The 19,896-nt window shown below is 40.5% G+C and overlaps 1 long non-coding RNA gene across 1 annotated transcript; it reads left to right on the forward strand.

Annotated features, from left to right (window-relative positions):
* Positions 1-337: 337 nt before the first annotated feature.
* On the forward strand, positions 338-19,383 carry LOC117354133. The gene is made up of 3 exons (XR_004538125.1): positions 338-575; positions 6,638-6,767; positions 18,390-19,383. It is a non-coding gene; the product is annotated as an uncharacterized LOC117354133 (long non-coding RNA).
* The last annotated feature ends 513 nt before the right edge of the window (positions 19,384-19,896 follow it).

The following is a 19,896-nucleotide window of genomic DNA, read 5'->3' on the forward strand; positions in this document are numbered from 1 at the left end:
AACATATTTATGTAAACTTTGGGGAAGATAACACTTTCTATGTTGTCAGAAAAGATAACTGAAAGGAAAAAGTATTTTTGATGCAAACTACAAATTTTACATGATTTTACTGATATACATATAATGCATTCCTCCTTTATGGGTGGTTGTTGCTGTTTTTTTTTTTTTTTTTTGGATGAGCAAATATTCACAAATAAATCTGTGTTTTGTGGAATAAGACAGCATGCAGCCCTCAGTCCATTTGAAATGCCTGCCTAACTGCAAGTCTTTATTGCTTTTACTTTCTGAATTGTGTGAATACTTTTTCTTTTAGCATATAAAAAGGCAAAGAAATACATCTGGGACTCAGAGAATGAACTGCCTTCTTAGAGATGAGTGAAATGCATACTGAGATGAAATATTGCTTGCCTTTAACTACTGAGACTGGCTAAAATCCAATCAATTGGCTCCAGATGTGAGTTCCTGCTGGAACACTGACTTAGTACTAACTAGGTGTGAGGCCAAGGCAAGCGTTCTGGTGTTTTGAAAGCAGATAAATGGAATATATGCTCCATAAGAAATTATATTTCTGTCAGGTGAGCTGGTGGCAGGAACTAATATGCTATATAGCCATGAGTTCATCTGTTTTTCATGCAGTGCATCTATTAGCCATATTAATAATACAGGGATAATGGCACAGCAGTAGACATTAGGATTGATAAATTCATGAGGCCACAGGAGTTACCTCTGCCATACTGTTATCGCAAGGTGTACATTTGATGGTCATTAGCATAAGTACTAACAATATGGCTAATTGGCATCTTTGCAATTACTGTACAATATTGATGATCTGTTCTGAGCATAGTGAAAAATGAATGCTACTGGTGCAGTTTTGTTGCGTTCACGCTGCTGTTGTTTTCCCCAGTCATTGCTTCACGGAGTCAGGGTTTCCAAGGCTGCCACTATTCTTTGAGATCTTTCATATGCAAATCCTTGTGAACAAATGGTTCTTCGTATTTCAGTAGCAATAACAGAATTGATAAACTCTTGAGGCCACCGGCTGAGCCATTATCTTTGCCTAACTCTGTTATCAAAGAGCATAAATTTGATGATCCCTAGCATAAACTCTAACAGTATGGGTAATGGACATGCTGGAACAAAAGGAGGCAGGAATCTGTGGCATTTGAATTAGCAGGAACAAAAGCAGATCACAAAAGCGATGAACAAAGTAGGCGCATTCAAAAGACTTTATTGCATCAAGAAGAATACAGGGGCCCTTTTACTAAGGTGTGGCAAATGCTAGTGCATGCTTACTGCTCTTTAAAAGGGCTGACCGCGGGATGCGCTGAGGTAGGGTTACCATATGGCTCCAGAAAAATGAGGATGGATTGAAACATCCAGGTTTTACTTCCATTGAAAGCAAATGAAGTAAAGCCCAGACGTCTCAATCCATCCTCCTTTTTCTGAAGCTACATGGTAACCCTACGCATGTGGTAAGTTCCTAATCTTTTGCACACTATTTATTTATTTGGAATTTTCTGACAAGATCTTGGGAGTCCTTTTTGATTCCTTGCTTCCTTTTAAGGATCAGATTAGCTCTGTGATTAATCTAATCTAATCTAATCCTTAGGTTTGTATACTGCATCATCTCCATGTTCGTAGAGCTCGATGCGGTTTACAGTAGGAGAAATAGGAAGGAACTACAACAGAGGGTTAGAGGTAGAAGTGTGAAGAAAATTTAGAAATGTTTTTTCAATCTACGTATGCTAAGAAAAGTCAGACATCTTTTTCATCAACAACATTTTTCCATTCTGGTTCAGTCGATTATTTTATCTCACCTCGACTACTGTAATGCTTTTTATCTTGGTATCACAAAAACCTGTCTTTTTAGACTACAATTGGTCCAGAACACTGCTGCTAGATTGATTTTCGGGAAATGTAAGTTTGATCATGTGACACCATTACTCTATAACCTTCATTGGCTTCCTGTGTATTTTAGAGTCCAGTTTAAATGCTCCTGTGTCATTTTTAAAATTCTTTTTGGTATTTTCACTCCATTAGTTTCTCTCTCTTGGAATCTTTATAGATTCTCTTTTGCAAGGGGCGACCAACAATTTAAGCTATCCTGCCCATCTAGTAAAGGTATTAAAAAAACCAAGGCTTTTGGTAAATCTTTGTCCTTTAAGTTCACCCAACTTTGGAATGATCTTCCACTTTTTTTGCGTAGCTCCAGCTCCCTTCCTTCCTTTCGTAAGTCTTTGAAAACCATTCTGTTTACCAAACATTTTGGTAATTAACTCCTTTTCTTCTTCTGTTATATTATTATTAGTTCATCCTATTTACTGTTTTATATTTTTATTATCCTAACCCAATTACTGTAAACCGAGTCGAGCTTTCCTGGATTGAAGACTCGGTATACAAAACTAAGTATTAGATTAGGATTTATATCCCATCCTCCCAGAATCATACTTTACCCAGTCAAATTCCAAACTCTGCAGTCAGTGTTTCTTTTAAAACCAGCCATGGCATTTAAAATTCTACCCAGAATTCAAGAGGGCCTGGGATAGACACATGGGTTCTCTTGGAGAGAGAAAGAGATAATGGTAACTGTGGATGGGCAGACTAGATGGGCCATTTGGCCTTTATCTGCCATTATGTTTCTATGTTTCCATGGTAGCCAATATCTGGATATTGGCTCTGAAAATCCAGGTATACATAGAGGTATCTGCCACCAGATTCAGCGCCTGTACCCAGAAAACTATCCAGTTAATTTATGACAAACCTTCTGCTGTTCTAGCACAATTAGAAATTTGCTGAATATTATTAATCCCTGGACTGCCCCAATGCACTTTGGACAGCATAAGTTCTTGAGGGGTGGGGGTGGGGGGGGGGGGTTTGTTAGAGTCTGTCTAGATTTTCAGCAGCAAATCTGTCCAGTCAGGCTTTCAGGACATCCACAATGAATATTTAAACGAGAGATTTTCATGCAGTGGAGGCAATGCATTCAGATCTTTCTAATGAATATTCATTGTGCATATCCTGAAAATCTTGACTGGCTGGGAGGCCCCCTGGACAGGCTTGGGAACCAAGTGCCACTGAATATCAAGAAGTTTGTTTCTTTTAAGGCAATAAGATATTCATTAACAAGGACTATTGTTAAGACATGTTTTTACCAATAATTCATGCTATTGTAGCACAGGTCCCATTTTATGCAAAGAAGCCTAGGATTCTTTCTACTAAGGGATGTTGCAGTAGTTTGATTTGTACTTCTATACCCACTATCTGCCCATGCCATGCCCCCAAAAGAAAAATTTGAAAACATTCAGTAACACACAGTTTAACATGCAGAAACAGGCAACTAGTGTGTTATACTTATTGTGTACTAACTGGCAAACATATAATTAACTCAGGATCTCTTACTGCCTACTAAATCGAAGACACTAAGTACCATATACTATATACTTTAATGAAAACCAATATTATTTGGCATCAGGCATCAGGGATCAGGTCCTCTTTTGGTTTAAATCTTACTTTGCAAATCGCTCTTCGATTGTGTCCTTCAACAATACCACCTCCAAAAGTTTCTCGGCAACACATGGTATTCCACAAGGGTCCATTCTCTCACCACTTTTGTTCAATATTTTTCTTGCACCCTTGATGACTCTCTGCCAATCCATTGGTTTTTAACGTATTTGCTTACGCAGATGATATTCAGCTTTTACATCCGCTAGATTCCAATAACCCTCTTGAAACAATAGCAATCAATAAGAAATTTGAACAGATTCACCAGTGGCGTGACGCTAACAGATTAGCTCTTAATGTTAATAAATCAAACGTTATGTTCTTTCCCTGGAAAGATGGTTCTAAGCTCATTTTTCCAATCACTATCAAGGGTACCACTTTACAGTCGATAAGTAGCATTAAGATCCTAGGGGTTATCTTTGATTATAAATTAACCTATCATGACCACATTAGTAGTATTGTTAAATCAACTTTTTTCAGACTTCGTCAAATCCGTTCAGTTTCGAAATTTCTATGTCCAAAGGTACTTAACATATTAATTCATTCCTTTGTAATTTCTAAAATTGATTATTGCAATGCTCTACTCAAGGGAATAGCCCAAAATGAAATCAGACGTTTACAGATTATCCAGAATGCTTCTATTAAACTTATAATGAAAGCTAAGAAATTCGATCATGTGACACCTCTCCTTAAGAAAGCGCATTGGCTCCCAGTAGCTCACTGTATAATGTATAAACCAAGTCTTCTTACTTTCAAATCTTTACTATATAAAACTCCTGCTTTTATTCATAAATTACTGATTCCCTACACCTCAACTAGATTATTGAGGTCAAACGATCATCTACTAATAATTCCCTCACTTAAAATTATTAATACACAGCGGTAATTCATTTTTTTCTGTCACAGACCCCCAAACATGGAATTCACTCCCTATCTATTTAAGGGAAGAACGTGACTTGGACAGATTCAAGAGCAAATTAAAAAGCTGACTAGGAGCCTCATTTAAATTCCACTTCATAACTTCTCTGAAGTACATGGATCTCTCCCTTCCTATTGTTTTTTCCCATACGTGTCATTTACTATCAACAACTTGTATTTCTCTTCCCTTTCTTTCCTTTTGTTTTAATATGTTTGTAAGGTTAGTCTTTAATATGTTTTGTAAGATTTAGTCTGTCGTTTATTTTGTTGTCCCCTAAAAATTTGTAATTTTTTTGATGTGTACATCGCTTAGAATTTTGAATAAACTTGAAACTTGAAAAGTAGGGATTTTGCTTTATATTTGAGTGTCTTTTTACACCCTTTACCCCCCCCATAAAGTTGCCAGCATTTTTTCTTCTCCCCCACCCTTCCGCAGTTATTGAATTGATGTTGATCATCTAAGTCATTTTTGTAAATCTGGGTTTCTTGAAAGCACCGTTGTAAGTTATATGAATAAAATTTATGGATAGAATGGGTAGTAGAGTTTGAGGACCCCTGAGAGCTGTCCCTAAAGTTATACAAAGAACTGGGCTTGATGAACCATTGGTCTGACCCAGAAAGGCTATTCTTTTGTTCTTCTGTTCAACAGTCATCTGCTTTACATGTAGGTTTCTACTCATGCATTAAGATTATAAGGGATCAGGTTGTTCACTGCTCCTGAAATGCCACCCCTCATCCACCTCATATGTTTATTGCTGCTGGTTTCCCAACATTGATGAGACACGTAACATGTGTACGAGAGCCAAGGTGATCACCACTTGTACTCATATTCAGTAATGTCATTTAAAGGGCTGGTGCAACCAGTACTTTATCCAGCAGCCCTGGTGGCTGCCAATCAGGTCTTATATTTTCTCTCTCTGTTCCAAATATACACGAAGTAATCTAAGGCAGATACACAATGTGAGAAGAGAAAAATGAGAGTGATAACGTACTACATCCTTCTTATGCAAAAGCTTGAGGATAAGTCACTTCCTCCTGCTCATGCAAGCATTTTTTGAAGGTACAGTAATATACTCACTGAAAGCAAGGACTCTTTTTCTTCTAGAATTGTTTCAGTCATTCAAGCCTCCACACCGTTTTCAACTATCTTGCCTTAAAATGTAAGCAGTGATAAATACATTTTTAAAAGGAAAGGGGATGAGATTTGATATCCCGCCTTTACGTAGTTACAATCAAAACAGTTTATATATTGGTTCACCCCAGATTATACATGGTATAGCTCCTAAGTATATGAAGGGCTTTGTTAATTTATCAGAAATGCCAAAATAGATTTGAGATAGTATTTGACGCTCCATTACCCAAATTGCAGTAAATTGGTGTATAACAATGTCCAATCAGCTAGATTTTCATTTCAAACTGTTAAATGGTGGAACTCTTTGCCTAAGGAAATAAGACATTAAGCCAATTATCTTGTTTTCAGAGAAAAAAAATTGAAAACCTTCTTATCAATTGTTGGATCATGATATCTTTCATTGCTGAGAAATTGATTATATATCTGTTAAGAAACAACCAAACTCCACAGAGAGAAAGAAAAAAGACCAGAGATGAAGAGGACCGGAAGGGGTATCAGACAGCCCAACACTCAGCCATAGAGTGCTGGGAGCGAATCCTCATTTAACCCCACGGAACCTCCACCCCCTCGTATTGTGTACAGTACACAATACGAGGGGGTGGAGGTTCCGTGGGGTTAAATGAGGATTCGCTCCCAGCACTCTATGGCTGAGTGTTGGGCTGTCTGATACCCCTTCCGGTCCTCTTCATCTCTGGTCTTTTTTCTTTCTCTCTGTGGAGTTTGGTTGTTTCTTATTGGAATACTTACATAGAAGATTGTGGATGTGTGTATATATCTGTTAGACATGTACACTATCATACACAAAACTACTAAAGGTTAAATTTAAAAAGCGTCACTAACTACTTTATTATATGGGAGCAAAGATTTAGAATGACTTGCTATTTGCAATTAGATTATACCATACCATACAAATTCTTATACCCAGCAAAATATCAACAAGATATCAATGCAATTTACAATATAGATATCCTCAAATTGGGTTCTACAGAATATAACAAATATTCAAGAATAATTAATGTCTTTAACATTTTCCTAAACTGATAATACGACTCAGGTTAATGCAAACTTAATGTTAAACTATTCCAGATTTGGGTCCTTGATATCGCAATGGTGCGCCCGCACCTGGAGTACTGTGTTCAATACTGGTCGCCGTACCTCAAGAAGGACATGGCGGTACTCGAGGGAGTGCAGAGGAGGGCGACTAAACTGATAAAAGGTATGGAAAATTTCTCATACGCTGACAGGTTAAGAACGCTGGGGCTGTTCTCCCTGGAGAAGAGGAGACTTAGAGGGGACATGATAGAAACCTTCAAAATCCTAAAGGGCATAGAGAAAGTGAATAAGGATAGATTCTTCAAACTGTGGGGAGCCACAAGCACTAGGGGTCACTCGGAGAAATTGAAAGGGGACAGGTTTAGAACAAATGCTAGGAAGTTCTTTTTTACCCAGAGGGTGGTGGACACATGGAACGTGCTTCCGGAGGAGGTGATAAACCAGAACTCTGTACAGGGGTTCAAGGAAGGTTTGGATAGGTTCCTGGAGGATAAGGGGATAGAGGGGTACAGATAGAACTTGAGGTAGGTATAGAAGTGGTCAGAAACCACTTCACAGGTCGCGGACCTGATGGGCCACCGCGGGAGCGGACTGCTGGGCGGGATGGACCTCTGGTCTGACCCAGTGGAGGCAACTTCTTATGTTCTTATATTCAAAAGTAAATTCATATAATTGTTTACGACAAACATATAAAACATACAGACAGACATATCATTTTCTTATAGCATCTTTTGAATGCAATTAAAAACCTACCTATTTAAAAGATGGATCTCTCACTATTATCAACAACCTCCTAACCTAGAAAAACAAATCAGTAATTAAGTCCTTTTTAATTCTTATTGCAATCAAGTTTGAATCCATTTGGAAATAAAGCGAAATATAAAACACTTTAGCATAGCATAGATAAGTAAGTATTCCTAATTTGTTCGGGCTCTGACTCATTGTTTTGTTGAAGCCTATAACAGGCTAATGTGGGGTTTAAATGTCATTAAATGTGAAAAGTAAAAAAAATATTGAGGTACTTATTTTGTACATGGGGCAGTGGAGAGTTAAATGACTTATCTAGAATCACAAAGAGCTGCAGAAGGAATTGAACTCAGTACCCCAGGTTTTCAAGTTCCTGCACTAACCATTAGACTACCCATTCACTGGTGCACATATATACATACATATATATACGCCAATACAAATAATGACTGGCAAAAACTTACAGGAAGGTTGAACCCTTTGGGACATTATTATGGCAGAAGAACAATTGATCCATTAAAACATTGAAGTAAGTTCAAAATATAGTTAAAATAAACAGATTTGCAGAGAAATATTGAATACAGAAATGTTATTTTTTTCAGCACTTCAATTATAATTTTTTCAAGTGTTTATTTTATTGTACTTGAAAAAAATGCACTCGTGTGTCTGAAAAATTCTCCAATTTAGATTGCTCTCTAAAGATAAAAAATATTTCCCAAGTGTAACATCACATTCACTCACTTATTTTTCTTTGAGGAACTGCTTATATCATCAATTTCTTTTCAACCTCTCTATACTTTTTTAGGCAAGACTTCTTTAGAGCCTCGTCTCTGCATGGGCTTATTCTATTTCATTTTTTTTTTTTTATAAATTATTTAAATTTAAGAGATGGTGAAGAAGTAGTTGAAGCAATACAATAATTATAGCAGACTTTAAAATAGTTTTGAATAATATCTTACAAGAGAAGTCCATAGGCTATTGTTGAGATGGCTTGGGGAATACACTGCTTATTCCTAGGATAAGCAGCATAAAATCTGTTATACTACTTGGGATCTAGCTAGGTACTTGGGACCTGGTTGGCCACTGTTGAAAACAGGATACTGGGCTTGATGGACCTTCAGTTTGTCCCAGTATGGCAATTCTTATGTTCTTAACTTGCATTCCTCTAGATATTTTGTAGTTCAATGAAAATTAAAATAAAGAGAACTAGCCAATTTTCCCAATTTTTATAGGTATCATCAAGCCTATATTTTGTGCCAGGGTATGTATTGGGTCCTCCTAGAGCTCATGGAAAAACTCCCAGATTGGTTGTGGCTTGAATGGCAACTCATGTCTCCTTTGCGCCTTTGTCATGTGCTCAGTATCAAAATGCCTAATTACAGTAAAGATAACAGAATATTAGCTGATACATGGAAAACATTGCGTTATGTAAGTAATTTAACAACAATTCCAATTCACAAATCTACAAATCAATCTATATGGCTGAACTCCAAGATTCAAATTGGAGGAGAAAGGCTCGCCTGGAAGCATTGGATGATAGCAAGAATACACTTATTAGATGATGTTATCTCTAATGGTAAAATGCTTGAATTTTCACAGTTGCAACATAAATATGGTCTTAATAAATCAGAATGTTTTAGATGGTTGCAACTGAAGCAAGCCATTCAGGCAGGGTTCCCTGAATGGAAAAACCTTAGTAATCATTTTAGTATGGCGTTCCTATGCTTTCAGGCGGACTTTTTGGGTCACCAGGCCGCCCAGTGGTATAAATTGCTGACTGGATTTATTAAAAAGAAACTAAACACTGGTCTGAGAGACATTTGGAGTATTGAGATTAAGTACCAGTCTCGGCATCTATGAGACAAACTTGGTTTTTTCTGTTACATAGAGCATTATGGACCCCTGTTCGATTACAAAAATTGGATAGCTCTAAGTCTAATAAATGTTGGCACTGTCATCTTGAAGCTGGGACTTTAGATCATTTATTATTCTATTGTCCATTTATTATGAATTTCTGGAAATCAATTTGGGACCAAATTAATTGTTTATTAGATAACCCAGTGGCATTATCATATGATACTGTGCTATTTGGTATGGCAATGAGAGCAAAAAGTCAGATTTCTACAAATAATAACAAATTATTACTTATAATGACTAGGGTTGCCATTCAACAAATTACGTATAATTGGAAAAATTGGAGTAGATTAAATTATAATTTCTGGTGGAATTCCTTTATGTCATGTTTATAAAATGGAAAGATTTATTGCAATACAGCGCGGTTTTTTCAGGAAATTTCAGGATGTGTGGGAGCCATTTAGAAAGTATTGTACTGATTAGATGACATTTTTTTTTTTTTTTTTTTTTTTAAATTTAATATTTTATTGAACAAAATGAAAACAATACACAGGCAGCATGCCAACAGCAAAAGTACATTGCCCATATGAAATAACATAACCCCCCCACCCCCCCACCGAGTGATACAATATAGGCCTAAAACAAAGGAAGATGAAAATGAAAATAAGAATAGTTCAAAGAAAACCCCGCCAGGAGCCATAACGAGACCACTGACGATGAAACGTACCACAGGAATCATTATTTAAAGCAGTCAGTTTAGACATCAAGTAAATTTGGTCAACCTTATGTAACAGTTCAGTACGAGAAGGCAAAGAGGCACGCTTCCAATATGTAGCCACAGTGAGTCTAGCTGCCGTAGCAACCAGGGCCACAAAATGATTCTGATCCACATCCAAACTCCCCAAAGGATAGTTAAGTAAAAATATTTCCATACGCAATAGAATGGGTAGGTGTAATACATCAATCATCAGTTGTTGAACCATCTTCCAAAAAGGTACAATCTTAACACAATCCCACCAGATATGCCCAAAAGTGCCCAGACACCCACAGTTACGCCAGCAGTGTCCATCTCCACAGTGATAGAAACGGTGCACCTTTTCCGGCGTAAGGTACCACTGAAATAGCATCTTATACCCTTGCTCAACTAAGGGGGATGCTAAAGAGACTCTCAGCAATGTACCATAAAGGCAGTCCCATTGTTGATAATCAAAGGCCTTACCCAGCAAGAGTTCCCAACGATGTTCATATGTGCGGGCCTGTGGCCTAGTGTATAAAAGAGCCCTATAAAGACGTGAAATAAGGCCCACCCCAAATCCCATCCTAAAAACTTGGAGAAAAGCAGAGTCTGCCCCTTCCCACTCAGGGATCACCCTCTTCACCATAAAATCTCGAAGTTGGACATAGGCGAAAAAATCCGTAGAGGGGAGGTCATATATAGATTGCAAGGCAGCAAAGGGTACCAGATGACCACCCACTATCAGCTGACCTAGGACCCTAAGTCCCTCCATTTCCCAACGCCGAAAAATCACAGTATCTCTAGCAGGCAGAAAATCAGGGGCAAATCTAATGGGAGTAGCATAGAAATAGCGCTGACGTGGGAACCAAGCTCGTCGAACCCGGCTTCACGCATGCAAAGTACACTCCATCCCATAAGATGTCCCAGTCTGCAGATCCCGAAGGATATCAAAAGACAGCCAGGGCACTGCTGCCAATGGGTAGGCAGGTTGTAAAGCCTGTTCCAGAGAGACCCAGCGCTGGGAGGGATATGCCCAATGAAACAGTCCTTGCAGTTGGGATGCATAATAATATGTAGAAAAATCAGGGACACCCATTCCCCCGTGTAACCTGTCCCAATACATACGTTCCCTCCGCACCCTAGGGGGTTTACGTGTCCAGATATAAGCAAAGGCCCGCCGTTGTAGCCTAAGCAAGAACCGTTTAGGAATTGAGAGAGGCAGGCAGGAGAACAGATACAAAAAACGAGGCAGCACATTCATACGCAAAGCACTAATCCTACCCATCCAAGACAATCTCAATCCCTCCCATCGATCCAGATCAGCAAACACAGTTCGTAGCAACGGAGGGTAATTCAATTCAAAAAGGTCAGAAAGTCTTCGAGATATACGCACACCGAGGTATTTAATGGATTTAGCCGCCCATCGAAACGAAAACGTAGCACGTAAGTCCGTTACCAACAAGTCCGGAAGGGAAACATTAAGCAATTCAGATTTTTCAATGTTAATTTTAAAGCCAGCCACCACACCAAACATAGTCAAAACACGAAGCACCTCTGTCAAAGAATGATGTGGGTGGGTCAAGGTAAATAAAATATCATCAGCATACAGTAAGATCTTATGTTCTTCGTCACCCACCACAATCCCTTGAATATCAGCATTCGCACGGATAGCAGCTGCTAAAGGTTCCATAACCAACGCGAAAATCAGCGGTGACAAAGGGCACCCTTGCCTAGTTCCTCTACGAATCATAAAATTAGCAGTATATCGTCCATTAACCCTTAAGCAAGCCTCCGGAGCAGCATATAATAAGGTCACCCAATGTAGAAAAGCACCCGAAATGCCCATCTTCTTCAAAGCTGCTAGCATAAACGGCCAATAAACCCTATCAAAGGCTTTTTCAGCGTCAACTGATAACAAGACAGCTGGAACAGAATCTTGATGGGCCACTCCAATAAGATCTAACACTCTTCGAATATTATCACCAGGTTGCCTCCCTGAAATAAAACCACACTGATCTCCATGAACTAGGAAAGGCAAAAAACGTTGCAACCGGACTGCCAAAATACGGGTAAACAGCTTATAATCAACTCCTAACAACGAAATAGGGCGGTAAGACCCACAAAGGAGGGGATCTCTCCCGGGTTTAAGAAGAAGAGAGACCGCAGCCTGACGAAACGAATACGGCAAACAATCCCCCTCCAAAAAAGAATTAAACAATCTAGTCAAAGGAGCGACTATATGGGCCTCCATTTTCTTATAAAACAGGGGCGAGAAACCATCAACACCCGGTGCTTTGGAAGCAGCCAAATGATGTATAGCTGCCACCACCTCAGCGGGTTGAATAGGGGAAGAGAGCCACTCTGCATCAACTTCCGCCAAACAAGGCAAGGTGACGTTAGATAGAAAAGCATCTATCTCCCCCTCCGTGGCTTCAATTTCCGGAGAGTACAGAGTCCGGTAGAAGGATAAAAAAGCCTGATGAATGGCCCCGTCATCTGCACAAAGCTGTCCCGATTCATTACGAATCCGAGTTATGGAATGTTGTGCCTGAGTTTGCTTGATCTGTGCAGCTAATAAGCGACCCGCCCTACCACCCCATTCGAAAAACCGTTGTTTCCGTCTCTGTAGGGCCCAAGCCATGCCCTCTAAATCAAGTTCCTGTAAATCCCTCCGGCACTCCGTCAGCGCTACCCCCCCCAGCCACCGACGGAGCTCTCTTATGAGCATTCTCCAGGCGTCGAAGGCGGGACACCAGCTCTAATCTACGAGCCACTCGACATTGGTTACGATATGACCCTCTCGAAATACAACAACCCCGAAGGGTGGCTTTAAAACTTTCCCATAGAATCGCAACATTAATGCCAGCCACGTCGTTAAAAACAAAAAATTCCTTGACATCAGTCTCCAATAGAGTCAAGGTATTGGGATCTTTCAACAAAGAGTCATTCATACGCCACAAACGACGACCACCTCTAACCTGTCCAACCTGTAACTCCAGAGTCAAGGGAGCATGATCTGACCACACCCGGGGTTCAATACTGGAGGCCAGGGCTCGAGGCAGAGCAACACGAGGCAGCATCCACATATCAATTCTAGTATATGATTCATGTTTCGATGAATAAAAGGTGTAATCCCGCGTGCCAGGGTGTAAATAACGCCACACATCTATCAAATCCTGCCTACGCAGGAAGCGCAGAAAAGCCCTTCTGTCGCTTCTAGCATAGCGGATGGAAGAATTGGAATTATCCTCCTGAGGATAGCAGGTAAGATTAAAGTCTCCACCTACAAGGAGAGTACCTTCAACATGATCTAACAGCACACGTTCTAACAACGTAAAGAAGGCCCCCTGACCAACGTTTGGGGCATAGACATTCAGTAAACTATATAAGGTGCCATCCAACTCAGCCTTGACCAGAATGTAGCGGCCCTCAACATCCCGCACCACCTCTCTCAATACCACCTGGACACGTTTATGAATTAAAATACCCACCCCCTGGGTCTTTTTCCGGACCTTATTAGAAGAAAGGAAAACATGTGGATAGCTATGGTGTGTAAGCAATTTCTCATAGTGAGATTGAAAATGGGTCTCCTGAATAAATCCAACCGCACTATTCAGGCGGCTCATTTCTTTAAATAACAAGCGTCGCTTTTGTGGAGAATTCAGACCATGTACATTATAAGACAGCAAAGTAAGTTTATCCATTTATACTAGAGAAGAAAAAGCACTTCATCACCAAATCAATATCCTGTTCCAAAGCAGCCAAATCAACCAACCCCTGCAATCGCAACCCTAAGAAAAACAATACACAAACATACTTCCATACAATCATACAAAAAAGCACTCGGTCACAACCCTTCCCAATACCAACACCCCCCCCTCCCCCCAACCCCCCAACAATACCCCACATGGTCCAGCTACCAAAGCACCTGGTAACCACGGTACAGGAAGTGTAGAGAAACAGTTCACAAAGGGACCCCCAGAACAAGCCCTATAAACAACCTTCGCGACAGAAGCCGCTCAGCAAAAAGAAGAAGAAACATACACAGCACAAAATTTCAGGAACACATCTCACAAACACAAATGTTCAAATGGATGAGGACGTGGCCGCTTCCAAAGGGCGACGGGCTGCAGCCGACCTAGCCACTCTCTGCCATCCCAACCCTCTTCCTGATTTGGGTATAGGTGACCTCTGAGGAAGTGGAGCCATTTCTGAAGCCGTCATCAAACCTGCTTCCACCATTCGAGACTGAACATCCGCCACAGATATTGCAGTGTAGTTCTTGCCTGCATGTGTAAAAGCCAGTCCGATAGGATAAATCCATCTATATCGAACACTGCGCTCCTGCAGTATACGGGTACAGTCTCTATACGTGCGCCGGCGGGCCAGGGTTGCTGGAGCTACATCAGGATAGACATCAATGTCCGCTTCTTCCCATTTAACAGTTCCCCCAGAACGCCTTACCGCCCTAAGCACATGTTCTTTATCCATATAACGATGGAAACAGGCCACAACATCACGAGGGCGGTTCACATCACGAGGGCCAGGGATGCGGTGAGCCCTATCCAGCAATGGTTTTCCCACTTCCACAGGTAAACCAGCGGACTCTAGTGCCTGTATACATATATGATCAATCACCTCCATACAGCGAGAGTCAGAAACAGTGTCAGGCACACCCCGAAAGCGAAGGTTGCACCGTCTGGAGCGATTCTCCAGATCTTCCAGCTTTAGGGTGCTCACATCAGCTTTTTCCTCCAGCGCTGCAATCCTGTCTCTTAACTGTGTTATTTCAGAGCCATGTGCCTCCACTGCAACTTCTGTCTCTCCCACTCGATTCCCGATTTCACCCACCTCACGTTTTAGCTCAGCAACAACAGCATGGATATCAGCTCGAACTGCAGAGATTTCAGATTTCAATTCCTGGAACCAGCCACGCATCTCCAGCTGTAAAGTCGGCAACGTTGCATCAGCATGTGAGCCCTCCGCAGCCGCGGTCGGGTCGGGCGCCATTTTAGAGCCAGTCTTAGGAGGCCCATTCGGGATCGGTGAAGAAAACGCTTTTATATCGGTTTGTTTTTTTCGCGTCGCCATCGGGACGCAGCAAAGCAGCTACACAAACAGGCTGAGGGAAGTAGACAGTGCAGGCACGCGAAATCGCGCGAAGATAGCCGAAATCAGCACGGGGGTCCGCGGAGCTATCGCTCTAGGCTGCCATCAGCCACGATGACGTCACTTCCTTCGATGACATTTTATTTTATGTTTTTTTTCCCCTTAAATTTACAAGTTTGATTGTGAGGGGGGGAGGGGAGGGTAAATTTATTGTTACATATTGTATAAGGTATTGATTATATGATAGGAAAGGGTGGGAAGGGTGGTAGATAAGAGCATATTAGTTGTACCATTGATGATTATTAAGTGTTATATTTATTGTTAATTTGTTTGGATATATTGTTACACTTATAGTAAATTTGAAAATGAATAAAGAATTAAAAAAAAAATAAAAAAATAAAGAGAACTAGTCATTACTAGGAATTACAGTATCACCATAATAAAGTAAACCAACTTTTAAAAGCCTATTAAAATAAAAATGTTTTAAATTCTTAACAGAAAGGGCCTGATTCTATAAATGGTGCCTAAGTCAGTAGGTTCCATTGAAAATTACACCTATTGCATGTCCAGCGGAAGTCCTTGTGGCAAGAGCGTAGCCCTGTCACTCCTGCCTCCTCTTGGTCGCCTTCTAAAATAGCTGCCATGACCTCTCGCAGTTGCTCATGGCATTTCATGTAGTAACCCAAGCTGCCGCAAGAGTTTGCAGCAGCCATTTTAGAAGGCACCTAGCAAAGAGGCAGGAGTGACAGGGCTGCGCTCCTGCCACAAGGACTTCCGCTGGACCACCAGGTACATTGGTAGGCCCAGGAGTGGGGGTGGAGTTGTGGGCTTGGGAGGGATATTTAAAGATTGGGGTCTGGAGAGTGGAGAGAACATTGGCTATGGGTTGGGGGAGAGGCAAAGGCAGGGGAGCAAGGGAGGAGAAGTGCAGAGACATGCGAGGGGCTGGAGGTGAGAGAGATGTCAGCCCAGTGGAAGGGGAGAGAAGGAGAGAGAGAGATGCCAGGCCAGGGAATGGAAGGGAAGGAGGGGAGAGAGAGAAATGCCAGACTGTGAGAAGAAAAGGAAAGAGATTCCAAACTGTGGGAAGGGGAAAAGGAAGAAGAGAGATGTTGGACCACTGGGAGGAAGGAAGGGAAGGAGAGAGATGTCAGACCATGGAAACAGGGAAGGAAGGAGAGAGATGTCAGACCATGGGAGAGAAAGGGAAGGTAAGACATGAAAAAGTAGATTTTGAGAAGAAAGCAGAAAAATAGAAAAAAAAGTTAATGCCAAAGATGGATGCAGGGCAGAAAGTGAAGAAGAGAAACCAATCAATGGATAAGAAGGCCCTGGAACACAGTTAAGAGCACAGTCAGAAGGAAGTGCAATCATAGAGTGGAAAAGGATGATTAGAAAAATAAAATCACCAGACAACAAAGGTAGGGAAATTATTTTATTTTCAATTTAGTGATCAAAATGTGTCAGTTTTGAGAATTTATACCTGCAGTCTATGCAGTACTAACCATTAGACTACCCATTCACTGGTGCACATATATACATATATATATATATATATATATATACACACGCCAATACAAATAATGACTGGCAAAAACTTACAGGAAGGTTGAACCCTTTGGGACATTATTATGACAGAAGAACAATTGATCCATTAAAACATTGAAGTACAAGTTCAAGTTCAAGTTCACGTTTATTTGATAAATCGCCTATATAAAAAAATATTCTAAGCGATGCACAATTTAAGACAACTTATGGGGGAACAATCAATCTTAAAACAATTTTAACAAAGATTAAAAACATTAGATTAAAAGACAAACGAAATCAAAACAAATAAGGTTTCTTCATAAATATAATTTAGGGACAAACAGGATACACAAAGGGGAAGGGGAAAAAGTTACAATTATCTTAGTCTAGTAAAAAACATAAAAGGGGTAAAAACACAAAAGGGGGGGAGAGAAAAAAAAAATAAAAATAAAAAGTTGGTTTGAAAAAATGATCATAGCCTTGGAAGATTAGTTAGAAAACGCAAAGTTCAAAATATAGTTAAAATAAACAGATTTGCAGAGAAATATTGAATACAGAAATTTTTTTTTTTTTTTAGCACTTCAACTATAATTTTTTCAAGTGTTTATTTTATTGTACTTGAAAAAAATGCACTCATGTGTCTGACAAATTCTCCAATTTAGATTGCTCTCTAAAGATAAAAAATACCCCCGATATTCGCAGGGGTTCCATTCCAGGAACTCCTGCGAATGTTGAAAAACCACAAATACGGTTTTTAGCAGGGGAGACAGGAGAGGGCAGCCAGAGAGGCAGGAGAGGGCAGCTGGAGCGCCAGCAAGTGAAGGAAATCATTCTCGGTATGCTCCGACTGCCTCTTCCTATACTAAAGTCGGGCCTCACCAATCAGGAGCTGCATGTCAAAGGATGTCCTATTTGGGAGGTGGGAGGTGGGAGGGGGTTGCGACCACTGAGGGAGTAAGGGAGGATCATGCCTTAAACCCTTCAGTGATCTTCTTGTCAGTTTGGCCACCTTTGGAGAACTTAGACCTGTTTTACATTCGTCTAAGTCCCGGCATGTAAGTTCCGCCTAGGACATCCTGGAAAAGCTTCAATTATTGTTTCAGGATATCCAGGTGGAAGCCCACCCAATGCCCACCCATAACACACATCCCAACATGCCCCTTTGAGTTCTAAACATCCAGAAAGTTGGCTTTGATTATCGGCACTTGGACATCCCTGCTATTAGGACATCCAAGTGCCGACTTGGGCTGCTTTTTGGACATTTCAAAGTTTTGATTATGCTCCCCCCCCCCTCCTCTAAGTCACCTAAATTTAAAAAGTTCATAGAAGAACTTAGCTAAACTGAGTCTAACCAAAAAGGGCAGGAAAGACCCAGAAGTACAGGCTTCTGTTTCTGGGATGTTAGGGGAGATATTACAAATATGGTCTACCATTAAGACTGTTAACCTGTTATTAATTTCTAGGTTTTACTGCATAAAATGTGACTTGTGCTAAAATGCCATGCGTTAGAGGTAAACTTACATGTCTTAACAAGTGTTCACATTGACAATTATACTCCTTAATTTGGTGTTCTCTTATAGTAGAAATTGTGACTATAATGATAAATTGCGTTGGGCAGATATCTGGACCTTAGATGACAGGATGGCACAAAAACAAATTGGGCACCTTAAATGTGCGGGTGGGGGTGGGGAGTGCTTAATATGCTCCATTATGACTGACATTGTGAAATTTGTGGACAAGTGGATTGGTCACATTTTTAATTGAAAGGCTGAGATAATGCATCTTTCAAAGAATATGGTTTTCTTATTGCAGTGTCTGTGTGATCCTCAGTATACAAGACAAACTTGAAGACCCTTGAAGACAAGGATGATAAAACACAGACGATTGTGTTCAGATGCAGAAAATAATGGAGCTTTTAGTTTTCCACTGTAAAGAAAAAGAATCACTTTCTTTTCAATGCACTGTTTTAAGAACAATTTCAACAGCCTGAACATTTGCCCAAACATTTGAGACAATGTGAACAGAGATGAATTTATTCTTTAAACACTGTAGAACCACATAATTTAAATACTGTGTTGGAATGGAGAACATTTTTTTTATTTTTTTAGTGGGAGAGGCTTTTTGAATTATGGAACCATCATTCTAGTGAAATGATTTAGCATTTCTTGTGGGAGGAGCTTGTGTATATCATTCCGGAAAGCCTTTAATTGTTGGGGATTCTTTTGTTTCTCATAGCCATTTTGCGGCCACTTTAGCTATGAGAATTTCTGAGGCAACTTTAGCAAAACAGGGGCCCCTTCTGAGATTGTTTGAAACCTTACTTGGACAATGAAGAAAGAGAGAGCAGCTCTGCAAAATTAAAGTTTATGAAAAAGTTTTTGTTTGGACTTTGACAATTCAATGTGACACAAGCTATGTGATGTGATGAAAATTTGGTGGTGAAATTACCATTCAATATTCAGCTGGCAGCAGTCAGTGTATTTTCAAATGCTGACTTTTGCTGGCTAAATTTGTCCCAGAAATTCAGTGCCAGGCTATTTTGGGCACTAACACTGACTATCCAGCTCTCATTGGCATATGATTGTCATTGAAGTCTATGCAGGTCCCAGCTTATATTGCCTGGGATCTGAACATGAGGATCAGTCCTTCTTCACCTCCTGATTCTGATCTTATCTCACAACTCTCACACCCTGATATCAGACTCCTCTTGCTGAAATCTTTGAACAATAGTGTAACATAAGAACATAAGAGTTGCTTCTGCCGGGTCAGACCGGAGGTCCATCGCGCCCAGAAGCCCGCACCCGCGGCGGCCCATCAGGTCCATGACCTGTTAAGTGACCCTGTCTTTCCTGTACCTATCTCTATGTCTATCTGTCCCTGCCTTTCCTATACCTATCTCTATGTCTATCTGTACCCCTCAATCCCCTTATCCTGTAGGTATTTATCCAAACCTTCTTTGAACCCCTGTAGCGTGCCCTGCCCTACCACAGCCTCCGGGAGCGCGTTCCATGTGTCCACCACCCTCTGAGTAAAGAAGAACTTCCTAGCATTTGTTCTAAACCTGTCCCCTTTCAATTTCTCCGAGTGCCCCCTTGTATCTGTCCCTGTCTACCTTCTCTATGCCTTTCAGGATTTTAAAGGTTTCTATCATGTCTCCTCTAAGTCTCCGCTTTTCCAGGGAGAAAAGCCCCAGCTTATCTAACCTATCAGTGTATGAAAGGTTTTCCATACCTCTTACCAATTTAGTTGCTCTTCTCTGGACTCCCTCAAGTACTGCCATGTCCTTCTTGAGGTACGGCGACTAGTACTGGACACAGTA

Source organism: Geotrypetes seraphini, chromosome 2 (assembly GCF_902459505.1).
Source record: "Geotrypetes seraphini chromosome 2, aGeoSer1.1, whole genome shotgun sequence".
NCBI lineage: Eukaryota > Metazoa > Chordata > Amphibia > Gymnophiona > Dermophiidae > Geotrypetes > Geotrypetes seraphini.